The sequence below is a fragment of the Cupressus sempervirens genome, chromosome 11, assembly GCF_028749045.1.
Source record: "Cupressus sempervirens isolate cs-2001-9-10 chromosome 11, ASM2874904v1, whole genome shotgun sequence".
NCBI lineage: Eukaryota > Viridiplantae > Streptophyta > Pinopsida > Cupressales > Cupressaceae > Cupressus > Cupressus sempervirens.
The window spans coordinates 369,923,735-369,936,865 of record NC_143128.1 but is presented as its reverse complement, the minus strand read 5'-3'; positions in this window follow the sequence as shown (position 1 = coordinate 369,936,865).

Here is a 13,131-nt window from a genome sequence, read left to right as displayed (position 1 = left end):
ACCCTGATTGATTGAAAGATGTATGTTTTAATTTATGTGATTCCCTGATATGTATATACATATGTGCACATGATTTTATGGGACTATTGATGTGTGCAATGAGTGCACAGGATATTTTAGCCGAGGAACTCGACAAAAGAATAGAACTGATCCCTATGTGCCATTCGTGGAAACCATGTTGTTCGTATCCTATTGTACTATGAGATGTATGAATGTATCTTCCCATGATTAGTAAATGTTAATGTTTCGTAACTGTGTTCTTTAGTGTCACTTGACACTCGTGAATTTTTATATGCATTCTAGCATGCTAGTTAGGGTTAACTATGTAACCTATGGACCTAAGTCAGACTAAGTTAGTGACCTTTTCGCTAATTTGTTTCTTAATCAAGTTTAGTTACCCCTAATCCAGATTAGTGCTTAATTTGCATTTTGGGGTTGTTAGATGGTCCTAAATATTTCTAGCATTTGTTTGGTCCCAAATCAATTCCTAAGGCCTTAAATCATGAAATATTTATACCCAAGGGGTATGGGTATGGGTTGGGGGCATTTTCCACCCCCGAAGCCCCTTTTGTTGACTTTTGAGGTCACTCAAAAAGTCTATTTTTGCCTTAGTGCGAAAATTGAAAGTTGCTACCATGAGTTGAATAACCTCAACTCCACTTAGAGGTTAACCTTGGGTTTGGTTGAGTTAGAAACTTCTAGATTTTAGGCAAGTGGGAAAGTTATTGCCCTTTTTGGTGGTTGAGTTTGGATCTTATTTAGAGGCTCTTTTTGGAGTAGTTTTGGTTGTTAGCCAATCTCTACTTTTAGAGAGGAGTCTTGGAAGATTGAAGGCAAGGAAGGAAAAGCTCTTCTCAATTTGTTCATATTACCATAACCTCTTTGTGAAGGTAGGATTTCTTCATCTCCTTGTTCATGTTGTTCATGTTTCTCGTGATGTTTCATGCTTGGTTCATGCTCATGCTATTGTGTTGTTTATTGGTATGCTTGTATGTATGTTGGGTATGCTTGGGAAGGATTGAAACCATGTTTTCTTGAATGCTTTTCTTTCATGTTTTGCTTGAATTTTGAAGTTTTCTTGTATGGGTGTTTTGGCATTACTCACCCTTGGATAGGGCAGAAGTGGCCAATTTTGGGAAAGGTATTCAGTTGGACTCCAACAGTGTAGAGTCTCTTCTCAGGATGAGAAGAGGGAGAGAGGGTAGGGTGTTATGGGCCCCTACCTATCAGCACAATCCACGTATGATTTTTGGCATGTAAGAATGGAAGAATGAAAGTTCTTGAGTTAGAGCCCCGATTGGGCACCTATTTTGGTGTTGTGTCTGACATCTCCTGTTGAAAAAATCCACCTTTCCCTAGTTTTGATTCAATGTTGAATCCTGTTGTGAAAACCTAGTGTGGATATGAATGTTTGATTTAGTTTTCTTGTTATGTTTTTTTGTCACCTGGTCAGTTTTTGTTCCCTCGACAACCTTAGCAATGTATTACAGAAAATGAAATGGGTCTCTTGTTAAGGGCCATGAAAGAAATTTAATTTGATTGTTGTAATTTTGGGATTGGAATCCTATGTAAATTGTATTTAAAAACTTTGTTGTAATGGCAACGACATCAGGTTTTCTTCCTGCTTCTTTCCCAACAAAGTGTTTGAATCAGGTTGTCAATAAAATAGTGATTGAGTAATATTGCTTCTCATGAGATTTTCGTATTTTTCTTCCAGTTATAAGAATGAATATCAAAACGGGATAAATGATGATGTTCAATTTTGCAAAAAATTTCACTTTTCAAAAATGTTAATATAATTTTTTTTTTATGTTGGGAACTTGATTTGGTTCCATGCTTATTAGGAGAAAAATTTGCTCTTGCTTTATTTTGATAGCAAACCATTAAACTCTATGATTAATCTAACTAAAAATATATATTATATTCCTCTTGGCAATTTTTAGCATTAGCAATTCTAACACTTCGAAAAAAATATTCTTAGAGTAAAAATACTCTATGGTTTTTGTATGGGAAACAAATTAATTCCCCCTTTGGTAATAGAGAATCTTTAAATATTCCCCTATATATTCTTGTTGAATAATATAAATAATTATCAAATGGATAAATAAATATAAAATATATATAATCAATCAAAACAAAATATTTAACATATTAAACTAACAAATATCTTTTCCTACCATTTTAACTTTGTGCATTAACTCCTCCTTACCTTGGCACCAACTCTTGGAATGGACTTGAGAAATTTTAAAAACAAAGTCAAAAATATAATCATGCTTAGGGTGACATCACCCTGGTACTCCTCCATAGGTATTCACAACCTTAGCAAATCCTATGAGTTGACATACATTGGGAATGTATTGTGGAAGGAGATTACATTGATTAAAGCCTTCTCCCACCTTTATTCCTCTTGGTCGCCACATCATACTACAGAGTGGTCAGTGCTTGGTAGGTTTTGGGCAAAGTGCCACATCTCCTCAAGCGCTTGGGAAGCGCTAGGATCATGGGGGGAAAGGGTATTTAATGTGTTAGTTGGGTGCCACATGGGGAGTATGAGGGTAGAGGGTGTTAGGGATTTGGGATGGGAATCACATGGGTAGATTTAGGATAGTTTAGTTTAATTTAATGTTAGTTTAGTTATTATTTGTTTTAAAGGTTTTTAATTTTAATATATATTTAGTAGTTTTAGTTTAAGTTAGTAAGGTTTTACTAATGAGATTTAGTTTAGATTTAGATTTATTCAATTTTAGTTATATTATTAATGTTATTGTTATTTTAGAATAAATTTTAAATTTTAAATGTATTTAGTTTTAGTAAGTATAGTTAGTTTAGTTTAGTTATGATTTATTAGTATTAAGTATGTAGTTAATTTAGATTTTTGTTAATATATTAGTGTTAGTATGTTTTAATTGTGCAAAGTTTTAAATTTAAGATAGTTGAATTATTCAATAGTATTCATTATAAGTGTTTAGATTGCAAGGTAAATTTGGAAATTAGTTTTAAACTAAATAGTAAATTTAATTAATATATTTAAAAGTTTTAGTGTACTTAGTGTTAGCTATGACCTTGTTTTTTTTAAAGTTAGCATTAATAGAGAATTTTGTTAGTAATTGTTAAAATTAGATTTTAATTAAATCCATTTAAATTAAGTATAATTTTGTTTTGAGTGAGTTGTTTTATTTTTAACTTGCTTATCAAACTCTTGAACCTTAGTGAACCTTATTATTATTAAAATTTTAAAAAAAAAATTGTGTGTTTTTTTGTGCCCTTGTATTTTTGGGCATGACAAATACTATGTTCCTTCTTTCACTCGGTGTAGGTGGTGTATCTCAATGAATACATGCACTTTATTACAACTTTACATGATTGCAAAATAATCAACCAACATTACACTATCAAGGTCTAACTTGCTCAATTGCCCATTGAATACCAATACTTATCAACTCTATCATCAACATACTTTCTTCAAATTCTCTTCATCAATCAAATGATATGGCACTCTACTAAATTAGCATAATGTCTAACCAACTAAAGCTTTACATCAATGACAATTTAAAAATTGATAGGATTCTTTTGCATATAATACAACATTCTTAGTTATATTATCAGTTAGGGATAATAAAACCATGGTAGGAATTAAGGGTGACTTACATACAATAATAAAATCTTTAGTTATATTATCAGTTGGGGCTAACAAAACCATGGTAGAAATTAAGGGTGAATTAGGCAAGTGCATGGTATAAATTAAGGGTGACTTAGGCAAGTGTGTGGTAGAAATTAAGGGTGACTTAGGAAAGTGCATGGTAGAGATCAAGGGTGACTTAGGCAAGTACATGGTGGAAATCAAGGGTGACTAAGGAAAGTACATAGTGGAAATCAAGGGTGACTTAGGAAAGTGCATGGTGGAAATCAAGGGTGACTTAGGCAAGTGTATGGTAGAAGTCAAAGGCGACTTAGGAAAGTGCATGCATTTTTGGCTCAATTTTAGTTTTATTTCTCAAAGTTTTACACTTTTCCAAAATTTACCACTTGTTTCCCCTTTTTTTTTGTCAAATTTCACCAAAAGTTCAAGTCATCCACACATAACCAGATTTGCCCCCTTTTACATTTTTTGACACTTCACCAAAATTTGTCATTTTTTTCCCTATTCAACTCAACTCTTGGAAGACATACTAAAATTTCAATCATTGTCAAAATTCTCCACCCCTTAAACCCTAAACAAAAGAGGGGATCCCTTTTTGCAATGGGGCGATGTGAAAACCTCAAAACAAGTCTAAGCCTAAGAAATCAATAAAACACCACAAAATTAACATTGTCAGACATTACAAGGGTTGGGAGGTTTCTCCCAAAAAAAATATTTCAGCTAATTATTAAAATAAAATCTCTAAATTAGGAATAATATATATTATCAAAATAAAATCTTTGAATTAGGAATATTATTAGTGTCTCTCACCAACAAGGTGATGGTAGATTTACAATGGGGACAAAGTTTACAAAAAGATGGACAGATAGATCAAAGGAGCGGAGGACACGAGATTAAAATACAAATTTAAAAATATACTAATTCTAATAACTTTCCTTTATTATTTAAAATTTCATAAAAAGTATTTTTTTTTTAAAAAAATTATGTCTAAATTAAAATTACAATAAAATTGTTTAAATGACAAGTAAAATTATATCTAAATCTAAATTGTAATCAAATTATTAATATGGGAAATAAATAATAATCAATAATAGTTAACTTATGGATAATAAAAATAATTATATAAAGCAATATGATTTATTTTCTATTTGTTAGGTCTTCACACATCTAATGTCAAGGTTTAAACACTTCATTGGTGAAGTGTCCACCAAGGTTCAAATCCCTACTGAACCATTGTGATAAGAAGCCTTTTGCCTTTGTTGGGTCAATAAAAGTGAAGACTTGGGGATTCATAGCTCCAATGAAAAAGCATTTCATCAGACATATTTTTTTTTAAGTCTATTTTATTGGATGGTCTCATAGCTCTTGATCAAAATCTACCAAACATTATTTAAAAATAACCTATTTTATTATAATTTAAACAATAATAAAATAAGTAAACATTGAAGTAGAATTTGAAGAGATGATGATATTTTTAAATGTCCATTTAAATCAAATAGTAAAAACTTATCTTATTCATATTATTTTTAAAATATTATAAATTAATTTTTAATTATATATTATACTATATTTATATTTAATAATTTATATTATAAAATATGGTACTATAGTTTGTTATATATTTATAACTATATTTTTAGATAAATTTGTAAAATTTAAATATAAAGTACAATAATGAAAAAAATACTAATTTATTTTCATTAAAGAAAATAAAAATCAACATATACAATAATGATGTTAACAATATCTTTAATATTTGATTGCATACTTCAAGAATACCTATGAAGTTTGTTTCATTAACAAATGGTAAGAATTTTGAATGTTTTTTCTACTTATATTTTAAATGTAAAAATAAACTCTAAATTGTATGTCAATTACAAAATAAATTGTATGTCATCTACATAAGTGATGGTTTGTCCTTTCTTTTGTGTGGCAATGAATGTGATTTATGAATCATCGTGTTTGAATTCATTTAGGAGTAAAATATGAGTGACAACTTGAAAAAGGATAAGGATGATGTAATTTTGTAAAATGAAAAAGAAAAAGAAAAATTAATTTCAAGGAGTAGTGTCATACTCTTAACAATGTGGGGTAGAAAAAAATGAAAGTGGAAAAATAAGGAAAAATGGTAATTATTGGCCACCAAGGATGAACAAATGTGATGATCCAATTGACTTGAATTCTTTATACAATATTACACATTGATGGTTAAAATCATCTTGGTTCATTTCAAATAATAAACCCATTGGTGTGATAAATTGAAGCTTTTAGGTTAAGGATTGCACTTAGGGGATTAGGCATGCCTTGGCTTGCACATGCACCAAAGATATGGACTACTAGACATTGAGCAAGGTCACATGGATGCCTTACATTTTTATTTTTTTTGAGGCTTGTGATGAGATCCAACAAGATTATGAATATTTTATAAGATTTGAAGTATGTGTAGTGCCTGCCCTCGTTCACATCTTTTCTGGACATTGTTGTTGTTATTATCAGACTATGATAGACTAGTTTTATGTTGATGAATTAGTGGTATTGTTTTGAGACTATCAGACATTATGTTATGGATTCAATGGTTACATGATGAGATCATTTAGACTTTCCATTTCATGTATGCACGATGATCATTATATTGCTTTCAGTTATTGTTGATGATTAGTTAGAAGGTTTATTATCTCATGTGTTTTATTATGGATACTTACCCCATACTTGCATGTGTATGGTGTGCGTGTTTTCATATTGTATGGCATTTCTGATATGGTTAAGGAAGGGAGTCGTAGTCACCTGCTTAGTTAGGATCTACACGATGCACCACTTCCTGCCATTGCCTATTTAGCTTAGCATCATATATATTGTATGTACATGCATGGTTTTTTGCAAGTTGCAAGTATCGGGTATCGACTTCCCTGAATTGCCAGGATGAGCGTACCCTATTATACTATCTCAATGATAAGAGAAGGGAGATAAATTCTCAAGTCCAAATCCCAAACCCTTAAACCAATTGTCCTGGTGAGGTAGGGAAAGTATCTAGATATTTTACCCACCGAATGTGTCGGATGACATATTTCCTAATTTTAACCCTTCAGACTGATTTTGTGTGAATTGCTCTATGATGGGTTTTTATATTTTATCTTGGAGGTCTATGGTGAATTTTCTATTAATTAAGTCTTAATAAATGGATTTTATAAATTAATTAATTATTTGAGAAGATTAATATAAAATATCATGGTCTTTGATATTTTGATTATAAATAATTAAATGTGAATTAATTGAGGAAAAAGGATTAAATAAAAAAAAATAGAAATTAAAATTAATAATAATTATTAATAATAATAAAAGTTATAAAAATTAAAATAAAAGTTATAAAAATTTAAATAGAAATTATATAAAAAGTAAATTGGAGTTATAAGCTTGCCTAGGAGTTAGCGCACCTTTCTATTTCTTTTATGTCAACAACACGGAGGTTAGTGCATCAATTAAGCACATGGTGTCTACAACCTTATGATTCATCTAGAAGGTTGGAAAAGACACATGCTTAGTTGGTGACACCTTCTAGCTATTTCTAGAATCATTCTAGGTGTTTCCTAAGAGCTCTTTATATTCAGGCATTCCTAGAAGCTTAGACATAGCATTTGGAGAGCAATTGGAGCATTGGAGGACTCGAGAATTCTGAAGAAGGGAGGAGCTTGTTCTGCGGGTTTTCTGAGGAAGAGTGAATTAGCATCAGAATCCAGGTAGATTCTTGTGATTTTATTTATGCTATTTTCACATCTTGCATTCCCTGTCTTCTGAAGGTTTTTCCTATTTAAATTGTATGCATTCTCAATATGGGTAGTTAAAGTTTATTTGAGAATCTTATTTGCATAAATCTGAAAAGAACACGGGGCTAGGGTTCAAATTGTAGCCAAATCCATTAGATGAATTATTGGATAAATTTGAGATCAAAAAGTTATACGAAAATTTTAAAAATTGGAATTTTTAAATAAGTTGTGTATATACATGTTTTTATTTTCAAATTTGCAAACATATATATATATATATGTATGTATGTATGTATGTATGTATGTATGTATGTATGTATGTATGTATGTATGTATGTATGTATGTATACATGTTTAAATGCTGTGAGATTTGATAAAACTCTACATGTTTATATGTATATATGTAAGTTATTTTAAAATGAGCTGCAAACGTATCTTTAAAAATTATATATATGAAAAATTGTTATTGAAAACATTTTTCGAAATATATATATATATATATATATATATATATATATATATATATATATATAAGTTTGAAATCGTTCATAGCAAACGATTTGTGAAAAAAAAAATCCGTATGCAAAACATATGCGGAATTGTTGTTTAAAAAAATATTTTTAAAAAAAACTTTTTTTTAAGAATTTGGGAAGGGCGGGGTTTTTTATTCCACCTAACCCATTCCTTAGAGCCGCCGGCAGTGGGCCTATTGTTGCAGGCCTTGCAACAGAGGCAGGCTACACGGCGCTGCCATATTTATATGGCAGTGCGAGTATAAACTCGCCCTTGTTTATAAATGCACTCGGCTTTGTTATAAGTCGATTAAACATAATTCAATTTTGTATTAAGAAATTATATTATTTAATATTAATTGTTATATACATTAGTAAATATTGTTATATGTTATTTATTATATATATATATATGTATATATATATATATATATATATATGTATATATATATATATATATATATATGTATATAAATATATATATATGTATATATATATATGTATATATATATCTATGTATGTATGTGTGTGTGTGTGTGTGTGTGTGTGTGTGTGTGTGTGTGTGTGTGTGTGTGTGTGTGTGTGTGTGTGTGTGTGTGTGTGTGTGTGTGTGTGTGTGTGTGTGTATAATATTAATGAAATTTTAATACTCAACGTTAATTAGAGTTTTAAATAAATAATATGGGTTTTAATTAATCAAAATTACTTAATTAGAATTTAGTCTAATTAAGGTAAATTTAAAAGTTATAACATTTAAGTTATCAAATATTTTTGTCCTTCTCAACATTATAAATTGAGTAAGTGAAGAATGATAACTCAATATCAGAATAACGTATAACGTATATTTTTAAAAAAAAACATTTAGATAATTGAGTTCTAAGAGTTAGAGGGAAAAACTTTTATCTATCAAATAAATACATGGGTTAGGTAAAACGTGAAATTTCTCCACTTGATATCCAAACTTGGAAACATATACTAAGACCTCTATATTTAAATTCAAGTTTGTAAATTTAGCAAAATCAAAACATGTGTTTACATTGTGTATTCTTTATGCTATTGTTTTGGGTTGACTAGTGTTGACTAGTTATAGGACGTCTACCAGAGGCTTGGGGGTTATGTGATTGTGATGTCATGATGATGTTTTTAATCTCGATCTTTATAAACCCAACCATGGTTATGTGATGGAATGCTCTATGTAATGTTTGTAATTACTGATTATTACAGTTGAGATTCTTATGTATGAGACACTTGACTTAACCATTTTTGGTTCTTTTATCAGTTATCTTTGGTTATTTTTCTAGTCAACATGATGGGATTGAAATGTGGATTTATTCTTGATGATGTCATGTTGTGACATGTTTGACTCAACCATTTTGGAGTCTTCAATCAGTATGAATGAGATATATTTTGGTTATTGAGAACCAATGGATACTTTTGATTATCAATGATACTTCAGTTGCCAATAGAGAGCTATTGTGATCATGATTTTCTATGGATGCTTGCTCATGGAGATTTGATGCTTTTATGCATATTTGATGATTTTATGGATTATCTTTTGTGATTTTGAGATTTATGATTCCATGAGCTTAGGGTAGGATATCTGCATGTAGTGTCGGGAAGTGGCTTGCAATGGGGGCCAGGGCCCTAAGAGGCTGCCAGGGTAACTCATTGTAAGTTGGATTAATAAGTGAATACATTCACACCTAATACTAACTGAATGAACCTAAAAAGATAAGTGTTTTGTTTCTCGCCCATGCCTTGAGTGCTTGTATAGACTAGGATGGGAGTAGAGAGAACGCATGGTTGCGACCTTGCACTCCATAGTATGCCTCATTAGTATGAGAGGATACTAGTGGCCGCATGAGATCAGTATGGACCCATGGAGTTTAGCTAACTATCAGAGTAACGTGTACGTGATAAATGCGATGACACTTTCCCACTTGCATAGTAGGTTCCTACATGTCTTTGTGTGCCTCTGGGATTAGATGTCGATTTTGTGTTTGGAACCTTTGATTTAGTATACTTTTAGGATTCCTGGACTTATAGAGATTTATGCTATGTGTTATTGGATAGCCTATTTGGGACTTGAGATTATCTCCTCAGCACAGTGGGAGTGGACCACTTAGGTACCACGTGGTCGGGTGGTAGTATTTTTCCACTCTTATCATTTGAGATTTATTGAGACATCGTGGCTAATGCGTCCTTCATGATGGTGGATATGTATCCTTTCATTGATGATTAAAGCATATGTTAGATGATGTTATCTTATGCTTTTATTTGCATGTTAGATTTCTTTCTGCATATGATATAGTATATGTTAGGAGTGACATTCCTACTATGTTAATACTGATGATCTCTTCGATGATTTTGGAATGTTACGCACAGAGGGATGGCTAGGGCCCACGATGGTCTAATGATGCTATTTACAATTGGGAGGAACCGTGCACTTAGTTTATTATGTTTGATCTTTATGATAGATGTATATGTCTTCTATGATGATGTATCATGTGTATCATGTGATTATCTTTACTTTGATGTATCATGGATTAGAATAGGATGATGTATCTTATTTCACATATGTATATTCTTTTAAGCTTTTCATACCCTGTGACATGTACAGTGGATGATTGAGCATTTGGAAATGTAATGTATGAACATTGGACTTATCAATATTATTTCATGTGGTTGATATATTTGATGGAATTCAATAATGTTAGTTGATTTAGATGTAATTCAACATTAAGGGATCTTTAAAGACTGTAACCAGTTGTGTATGTTATGATTACTTTTAGATGGGCATTGCTATTGCTTCCGTTATGGTGCATAAGTTATATGTGGTATTTATTTTCATATTTTTTTTATTTTTTTTAAAAAATGTTACCAAACTTAGTGAAATTCTAGGTTAATTCTTTGGATCCCTTGGCGGGGCATTACAGTATGTTAATAATGAAAATAAGATACAAACATAGACGCATGACCTTTCGAGGGAGTGAGGTATTTATCTATTCTTGATGATTCTTTTGGTAGTAGACAATTGAATAATTTGAAGGTGAACTAATATTTAAATATTTAAATATTTATTTTTCCATTAAAATTAATGAGTACCTTTTATTATTGTTATGAAGAGAAGAATAGGACTCTACATTCTATGGCCAATAATTGTGGCATAGTCAGAAGCATGTAATTTAGAGGTAGGCTAAATACCAATTTTAAGAGGAAAAACTATTGTAAATTAAATTTATCATAATTTTATCGTACACCATTTTTCACAAATGTAGCATTACCATCATCAATGTTGTTATGCTATGCATGTAATGGCTTATATTCCTCAAGCAAGTCACTAAACATAGATACTTTTGAGCCATGATGTGAATCATTTGACATCTACTTTTGAATATTTTCTAGTTTTATTAAAGACGTGGATTTGAATGGAGGGAATATGAAGGAGGGTTAGATAGTGGTGATATCTACCCAACAATAGGCCATACAAATCCCATGTATAGTTCTCAAATAATTGGGATGCTAGAGGTTTGCAAAGAGATCATGCTTTCAAATAAAGGGAATTAGTGAAATTTGATACTAGCATAGGAGGTTTGTTTCATATTATTAGTTCTTCTCATAGGTAGATAAACTTACATAATTATTAGGTTCATATTTATAATTTAACAACTCAACCAATCAAAAGACTAACCAATCACAATTCAATATTAAACTCTGTTATATCAAAAGCTTTATAATTGCTTATTAATAGTTATTTTTAGTAACTAAAATTTTGAGTTTTCTTATTTTTCATTCCTTGAAATGAGAAAATCAATTTTGGGGCATAAAAATATAAATATGTAAAAGCTCCATAAATACAATTTTATAAGTTTCTAGTGGTAGAAGGAACTCATTCTTTCTACAAGGAAAAGTTATCTTTCTACTATTTATTTTGAGTTCTAGGTGCTTGTAGTTGCAGGTCCATACTCCTCTTGTAAATTTAGAGCTCTTCTAAGGGTAAGAAAATATTTCTCCTATTAACATGACCTCCCATGATATGTTCAACCTGCATACTTAGTTTAGAGATGATCTTTAACTTGGTATGATCATTTTGTGTAACTCTCAACTTCATCACAAACTTATATTGCACAATTTTCTCAACAAGAAATATGAAGCCAAAGCATATGATTGAGTTCTTATCGAAGACCAATGCTTTTAAAGTAAACAAAAAAAAAAAAAATATGGGTTGTATAGTTTCCTACAAATTAATTCATGAAAGCTCATATTACAAATTATTACTCATAAATTTAAAATACATTGGAAACAACTTGAAACACCACACTTTTGTATCCCATACACTTCAAATAAATATCACAAGGAAACCTTCCCAAGATATATGACATTCTCAAAACTCAAAAAAGAATTCCTATATATAATTGTCAAGTGCATTCCACATCTATCTACATCCAAGTGTTCATATCATTTAGAGCCTTCAATATGTTGTCTCCAACCTGATTAAACTCTTACCACAAGGGTATCTTGGGTGTGTTATATAGATGGACTAGGGAGTTGTGTCTATGTTGTAACTTAGTGTTGGCATGAAGTCATCTTGGAAAGGTTGGTGCCACAAATAGTGTTTCTCAAATGCAACAAGGGTTATAGTGTTTTTAGATATTTTATAACTATTTTATATTTTTTTAATGTCAAGCAATATACATAGCAGTTTCCTTAAAGTGGGATCTAATAATGAGAATAAAAGGAACAAGTTAAAATAGGTTGCAAAGGAAAAAGAAAAATGTTCTTCTACCACAATACCCCAATTTCCAGTCCACCTTCTTCAAACTACATTACAAGGATGGTATGCAATAAACCAAATGTTCAAACCAAGGTAACACATGTGCATTGCATACTAATTGTGGAAGTATTCAACAGTCTACATACAACTCTCACTAATATGTGAGTGAAAAAATCTATTCATTTTTTCATGTCGATATAAAAAATTTAGAAAAACCAAATCAATTTTTGATTTTTTATGAATTTTGTAAATATTATGTTTAGGTTGATTTTTGCATCAAAATAATTATAGAACATTTTCAATTAATATATTTCCTTCTTTCTAGAAAGTCAATTTTATTCCAAAACAGACAATAAAGTAGCAGAATTGACATTAAACTAGATTGTTGACATATATATTTCATTTATTAGTTTTGGTATTTCATTGAAGCATATATTAATCAGT